Below are 8,198 nucleotides of genomic sequence, written 5' to 3' on the forward strand. Positions count from 1 at the left end.
TCCTTGTCATTTTTGTGTGCTATTGAAAATCTATTTCTTTGCAGCCTGTGCTACCTTGACTTACTACAAGAGAAATGGCATTTGATATATATGTGTATCGATTATAAGCAATATTCTATCTCCTCGTGGTTAGGGGGACAATAAGGAAAGAGGTCAAATGCACTGACTTCTAAAATGCTGTAAAACCACAACTGGTGTTGAGTAGATAACTTGGAAGTATATGGAGCATTTCAGACTTACCTCATCATACATTGCTACTTTTCTTCAGTGTTTTTGCCATTTTCAGTTAATCTGTAGACTTTTAATGAAGAAGCGAAATGATGGGTATGAGAAGATTGAGAACTTAGGTATTTTTCGGAGGATAATTAAACTATATAGTATTTTTGCTTAGATGGAAGAAAGCAGATTTGAGATAAGAATAAAAAAAAAGGTAAATGGAACATAGGAAAAAAAAAAAGGTAGACGATCTCTCTGAGAAGCAGAAGTGGGTAGAAGGCTATTACTTCAAGTTTCACAGAATACCAGGATGTCCAGGAAGCTTGTGTAGGTGACAGGGCAAATTACCTCGTGTGTGTAGGAGAGTCTGTCTAGAACCAAAAACTGACCAAGTTTACTGTCCTTCAACTTYGACATACTTTGTCATGTTTATTCTGCTGAAAGTAATTAAAAACGACACTTTCTTTCATTATTTGAATAAGTAGCTTTTATTAGCAGCTCTATGAGCAACTATTCATATGTTATAKAAAGTATGTTCTGAAGTCAAACTTGAATTTGCCCTTAAGAAATATTCAAAGTCTCACCACTTTGACAAAAAGGACTGGACTGACACCTGAACTCATGTTTCCTGACAAGTCAGGCGATAACTTTGGCTAGATGGCCCATCACAGACTTTTCAAAAACACTTTTATGTTTCAAAGATTAATGTCACAATCAACATCATAAACCAAGTAATTTCAAGTTAAGGAGATTAAGAGTCTCAGAAAATATTTAGGACCATCTGTGAAWAAAACAGGACCCACAGAGAAGAGGAGATAACAGTTGCAAATCTTCATCTCAAAGAGAGATTTTTGCTTAGAGACAGTATGCTTAGAAGATGTGTACGGGGTGCCAGAGGTCTGCTGGTCACAAAAATGGTGTTGCCAGTCCTGCTACTCATGCCTGATCTCTTCTGGCTGAATGAAACACAATCAGGATCCAAAATTAAAACAAAGCTGCATCATTTTTTTTTTTTCTTTTGTATTTGTTTCTGGATCTAGAAGTTAGCTTTGTGTTAAACCTTTCCTGGAACTAAAAGTAATCCATAAAGGTTGAGCCAATACAGGATGCTTTTCTTCACAGGAGAAATGYAATCACAAAATATTAAATCATTGTCTACACAGGTTTAAAAGCCCCTGTGAGCTTTTAGGTTTTCACTAAGATGCAATGGCCTAGTTGTAAGCTAGTATCCAGACAAATTAAAAAAGATCTTGAGGCAAATGTTAACAAAAGCCTCTGTAAGTGGGCATGAAGTCCAGGACTCAGGTTTCACTCCAGACTTGTCATTCAGAGACTCATTACTTATTTTTTTGTTTAGAATCCTCAAAACCAAATTGCAGGTTTGTGCTGATGGGATACTGGGAAAATACTAGTGGAAAGAAACCACAAAAAGGTTGCATTCTAAAAATAAAGCATAGGTAAACAAGGCTTAAATACTGTCCTAGACTAGTGGTTGGTGACACCATGTGAATCCTTTCAGAATACAAAGTTTGTATTATCACTGAGTATTTTAATCCTAAAWGTTTTGAATAAAATGTCGGCGGGGTTTAGAAAAAAATCCTATGAATGTGGATCTTTCTCATGCCATACTAGTCTGAGMATATTAGTACTTTGTTGGAGGCCAAAACCTGTCTGAGAATGATTTCAGAGTACAGTGGRTGCTACATGGCACTGGAAACAGAGGAACACTTTATCCAGACCATCTTCCTCATTCAGTTCTTATCTGAGACTCACATATSCCATATATGTGGCAGTTCTAAAGGAGTGTTGATTGACAGAGGAAGGGAAATAGAGCATGACCAAACTTTGGTTCCTTCTCCTCTCACTGCTATGATAATAAAACCACATGAGTAACATTGGTGMTCTCTGGATGTGATAGAGGAAAAAAGCAGAAGTATAGCAGGGTGCAGAGTAGATTCACTGCTTGCCACTGTGGGGACAAAATTCATACGGCCAAATCTCAACTGAAGTTGAAGCTGGCCAGAACTGTGAGGGACAATAAAAAGATTTTTTTTTTCAAGTATAATGATGGTAATAGGCAGTGTAAAAATAGTATTGTTCCATTACAGGTTGAGAATAGTCACCTCACAAGCAGGGACATGGAAAAGGCAGAGGTGTTTAACACATTCTTTGCCTTTGTCATCAACATGGATGACTGACCAAATGGTTCTCAGAACCCTGAGCTGGAGGACCATGACTGCCACAATCATTAACTCTCAGTCAACCCTGAAATTGTGTGGGATCTGTTGCTCCAGCTAGGTGCCTACAAATCTATGGAGCCTGATGGGATTCATCCACGAACCCTCAAAGACCTGCCTGATATCATCAAAAAACCTCTCTCAATGATTTTTCAGCAGCCTTGGGAATTTGGAGAGGTCTCAGCTAACTGGAAGCTGGCAARCATCCTGATTTTTAGGAAGGGCAAGAATGAGAAGCCCAGAAACTACAGACATCTCAGTCTCACTTCAGTGCCTGAAAAAGAAGCTATGAAGAAGATTATTCTGGGAAGTATTGGAACGCACCTGAAAGASAAGGCAGTCACCTGTCACAGCCAGCATGGCTTCATGAGAAGAAAGCCGTGCCTGATTTCCTTTTATGACAAGGTAACCCCCCTAGGTGATCAAGGGAAGCCAGCGGATGTAATCTTTTTGGATTTAAGTAAAGCTTTCAATACTATGTCTCACAATATCCTTTTGGATTAAATGTCCAGCACAGAGCTGGATAAATAGATCATGTGATACATGGGTGAGCAACTGGTTCACAGGTCAGGTGCAAAGGGTTGTAGCAAATGGGGTGACATCAGACKGGGGACCTGTCACTAGTGGGGTTTTGCAGGAGCCGTGTGCTCTTCAACATGTTCATTAATAAACTGGATGCAGGTCTAGAAGGGATACTAAGCAAATTCGTGGCTGATACGAAACTGGGACGAGCTGTTGACTCCCTCAAAGGCCTGGAGGCCCTACAGAGATACCACACCATACTAAAGGACTGGGCAATGACCAACTGTGTGAAATTCAACAAGGAAAAGTGCCGGATTCTGCATCTGGGATGGGCAACCCTGGATGTACGGACAGACTGGGGGATAAGAGGCTGGGAAACGTTAATATGGAATGGGACCTGAAGGTCCTGGTTGACAGAAAGTTGAATATGGGTGAGCAATGCCCTGGCAGCCAGGAGGGCCAACCCTGTCCTGGGGGGCCTCAGGCACAGCATCACCAACGGGGCAAGGSAGAGGATTGTCCTGCTCTGCTCTGGGCTGGGCCGGCCTCACCTCGAGTGCTGGGGGCAGTTTTGGGTGCCACAATGTAAGAAAGACATTAAATTATTAGATAGCATCCAAAGGAGGGCAACAAAGATACTGAAGGAGCAGCTATGTGAAGGGCACCTGTATTAGCAGCAGCTGAGCTCAGATGGTCTATTCAGCCTGGAGGAGACAGGGGAGACCTCATGACCTTACTGCAGCCTACAACTTCTTCATGAGGGGTAGAGGAGGGGCAGGCACCAATCTCTTCTCTGTGGTAACCAGTGACAGGACCCGAGGGAGTGGCATGAGTTAAAGGAGATTTTGTTTGAATATTAGAAAAAGGTTTYTCACCCAGAGGATATTTGGGTACTGGAACAGGCTCCCCAGGGGCATGGTCACAGCCCCAAGCCTGCCAGTGTTCAAGAAGCTTTTGGACAATATTCTTGGGAACATGGTGTGACTCTTGGGGATGATGCTGTGCAGAACCRGGAGTTGGACTGGATGATCCTTGAGAGTCCCTTCCATCTCAGGACACACTGTGATACTGGATATACTGTGATGCTGTGATGCTGTGAAAGTGAATGCCATGACTAACTCTGTTAATTACAACACCAGTATCAACACCTTATGTATGATCTGATCTTGAGAATCACAGAAGAGGGTGTTTTATGGGTATGCAATCCATCCCCAGCCCAAGATTGACTATTGTAGTACTATAGGAACCCACCAGTAGCCATAGACTACTGTACAATGAGCAAGTGTGCTTAAACTGGGCAAGAGTTCAAGCTGGTTTATGTTGTTCATGGTGCCATTCAGGAATAGATATCAACTTAGAAATCCAGCTAAATAAGTATTCTAGTTTCCTTAAATTAAAATTTTTTACTCATGTTAATTCTCCTGTCAATAGGTGTTTCTATTCCTGAAAAGAGTAATTTCCGTTAATGTTACCTGTTTTGCATTTGATATTATTTGTCTTTTGCTGAATAAAACATAAAAATGGAAGCTCAACTAACCCCAAAATGCATGTTCATTTTCATGCTACAAAAGATTATAAAAGTAGAACTCTGTAAAGTCAGAAATGTTGTCATAATCAGTTAAAGTTATAAATAAAAGACATTCATAATTATCAGTTTAGGARTCCAACACAGGAAAGAAATTATGCAAAACTCTTACTTATAAGTAAAAAGAATTATTTTATAAAAACGTATTTTCATCTACCCTGATTAACTTACATCCTTAGTAGCCATGGGCCACATGTATATAGAAGCTCTGCAGAAAGTTTTCCCATACCAAATATATACACTTCCTCAAAAAAATGGAGAAATGACTACTGGACAGAGTCAGAAAAAGTTTAAAATGCAGAAATATTTTCAGGCTCAGAAGTAGCTTACAGCCCTGCATTTAATAAATGAGAAGCTTGCAATTTCTCTACACTGTCTGAATTAGCAGGTGCAGAGGCAGTCAGATRGAATGGTAGATTTTTTAGAATCAGAGACAATCTAGCAAATAATACTACTCAAAATGCTGTAATCCAGTCATATTGTTTTAATTGGGTAACATGGCATTGTGATAACAGATGGCAACTCCATGTGAACAGATTCAGCCAGACTGATAGCATTCTGCCCCAGCTCCTCTGAATGAACAACGATGTGCTTCCAGTTTATATTGCAATAGCTTCATTCAAATTTCACACTTGGATAGACACTGTGCCATTATGAAAGCAAATACCATTTAAGGCTTTATGTGTTAGTATATGGAGATTTCATGGTMGTTTCCATTACTGAAGTTTCAAGTTGGTTGGAGCTCTAATAATTGAGCTGTATTAGAGTTAAGACATTACTGGTATCTGTCTACCCCCAGCCAAAGGTTACGATTCGTGGGTCAAAGTAAGCAGAAATAATGTATCTAAATCTTAACTACTCCACGTAGATGGTGCCAGCTGACATCTGCCTTCCAGAGTGGTTTATCCTAGGACACGGGGCCTTTTCAGTGGAAGTGCTACACATGTTCCCCTCTAGTGACGCTGTGGTGACTCCTGGCAGAGAAATGGGATGGACAGCTGGAGGGAGAAACATCTTTAATTTCAGAGGAAGGATTTGACAGAACTGCTTCTCAGAATTTGCAATGTTAATAGCTTCCTTCTACAGAGATGAGAGCAGTTTCTAGGACAGTGGATCGCTAATGTAGTGCTGCCACTTTGGAGAGGGAAATATGCTAATGGAGCACTTCGGCAAAACTTGCAGAAACGTCAGCTACTATGTTCTCCACAACACTCCTCATATCTGTGCACTACACAAAGCAGTAAAGTGAGGGAGGGGTGGGACACAAGTTAGTTGTCTTACCCAACCCGTAGGGCATTACATCTTTTGGGATAGGAGAGCCTCAGCCATTTGCTTCCTTCTACCAGTAATGTTCCAGGAGTGGGGGAGGAGAAAGAAACCAAATRTGAACAGACTCTGGCTGGCTCCTGTGCTTTGTGTGCTTTCTCAGTCCCTTGCTAACTCTCTCAAGAACAATTGTAATCCAGCTGAAGTTTTTCCTGGCTCTTGCCTGATTTAACAGATGTTTAATAATAGTTCTGGATCACTATTTGCATGCTGAACAGATTTTTCTCTTAATCTGAAAAATTTTTAGCAAAACAGACTGGGGGGGAGGTGTGGTTAGAAAAAAAACCCCAAGAAAAAAAAACAAGAGAAACCCCCAAAATATATATAAAAAAAAATCAATTCTTGAGATTTATATATCTGATAAGCAATAATTTAGCTGCTTCCAGAGTGACTTTCTTAATGCCCCAGTACTTGAAATGCTTTAGTAGTTCACTTGGCAGGCAATACTATGAGAAGATCACGATGTACAAACCCACATTAATTCTAAACAGCAGGCTTTATCAAGCTCAGATGGCCCTTATATGGCCTTCCATGCTATAGCAGCTAAGATCCTCACAATCTTTTGGGTATTCCTCCTCAATGCTTTAATAAAATACAGAAGTGCTATATTCTGTATGTTCTATAAGATCAGTCTCAAGCATGGATATGAACATGACACTCACTCTTTTCTCATATCTTCAGAGCTAACTTGTAAGGCTATGATGCTTCAGACAGCTGCTGAGAGCCTTGCTGACTGTAACAAGACACAGAATTCAAGCTGGTGACACACTGTGTAGTTGTGACTAGTGGTGACTATCCAGGTGTTCCAGGGGCCACACTTTCAGACCTGCTGCCCACAGCCTCTTATCCATCTACAGGTGACTATACTGAAGACTGAAGTTCCTTACCAGTCAATTGAGAGTAATAGACAATTTTAGTGCATGAATCATCTGCTTGAAGATGAATCATGCTCTTCAGTGCCCATTTCTCTTCATTTGCCATAGAAAATCCAGACAATTATTGGGATACAGAACCCTGAATTTGTTCAGACAGTCTCATACCTTAATCTGGTCATGAAAACTGCCATTTCAAGATCCACTGAGATTGTCAGTCACCTGAAATAAACTACAGTCAGTAGGTATGCTTAGGTATTTTTGAAGATATCTATGTCAAAGTGATTTGTTTGATGTCTCACATAGTACAGACACAAAGTCTGCATCTCAAAAGCCTCAGGTCAAAATGTTTTCTATTGATCTGTCTTACCAGTCCGGTGGAAATGAATAGCCATTATAATTCCCACAAATTCAAAAGTTGCATATAGAACGTCTTTTTGTTAAATAAAAAATGTCTTCATGATTAATTGCAGGAAGGAAGTGAAAGCATGCATGCCAGTACCCTGTGGAGTGTGAAGCTACCCTTGTCTTTCACTGTCCTATGAACGCATCTTTAAAACTTCCTTAAAGATTACTCTCCCGATGAGATGAGGCCATAGTTTCTAATTCTCACTCAGTTCATTTTCCATTGTGTTCTATTATAGAAATCTTCTACCAGTTCAGCTCARAAGAACTTCATCTGGACATTTAGGACCTTTTGGCTTTGTCGCAATCTTTCACACAACCATGAAGTACCAGTAAGGTTCAGTTGGGTATGAGTTCATAGGCAGCACTGTATCTAATACACAGAAGTGTAAAAAAAAAAAAAAAAAAAAAAGAAAAAGAATAAAACACAAATATCAAAACTTTGAGGGGTTGGAAGATAACATTATTACCCTTTGTAAAACTGGGCTTTCATCTTTCTAACACCTTACATATTGCAGCTACCATCTTGTAGAGGACAGTTAAATGTTTGACTCAAACACTTGAACAGATCTCAGATCCCACAGATGGGAGCCTGGCATTTAGAACATCAGGTCCCATGAACACACTTTATGCTAACTATTCCTAGAAGATGTAATTTTTTTTGAAATGGGAAAAAGGAGATTCATTTTATGGCAAATCAAATCCAGCTGTAGTTTCTATCACTTATGTTTGTAGGAAAGGATATTAAGTCTTCTTCCTTAATTGACAATGTAGCTATACAATAAAAGACATATAATTTTAAAGTTTTTGTTGGTCTTTCTATTCAGCTGGGTCAATTTACATCACAGTAAGACAAAAGGCTCTTCTATCTTTCCTACTGTTTAGCAATAAAAGAAATATTAATGAATTTTACCCCAGAATTATCCCAGTGAAAGCAGAATGATGACATCATGTGTTAGGCACATAAACCCAAAGAGATTATATAAAATTGATATGAACTTATTTTATGTTGCGTTAATTTTTTTTACTCCAGAA

General features: G+C 39.6%; 1 pseudogene; it reads left to right on the forward strand.

Moving 5' to 3' along the window:
* The first annotated feature begins 320 nt into the window (after positions 1 to 320).
* LOC130579316 (uncharacterized) lies at positions 321 to 3,376 on the forward strand (annotated as a pseudogene).
* The last annotated feature ends 4,822 nt before the right edge of the window (positions 3,377 to 8,198 follow it).

The sequence above is a fragment of the Malurus melanocephalus genome, unplaced genomic scaffold, assembly GCF_030028575.1.
Source record: "Malurus melanocephalus ecotype Western Australia unplaced genomic scaffold, MMel_1.1 scaffold_267, whole genome shotgun sequence".
NCBI lineage: Eukaryota > Metazoa > Chordata > Aves > Passeriformes > Maluridae > Malurus > Malurus melanocephalus.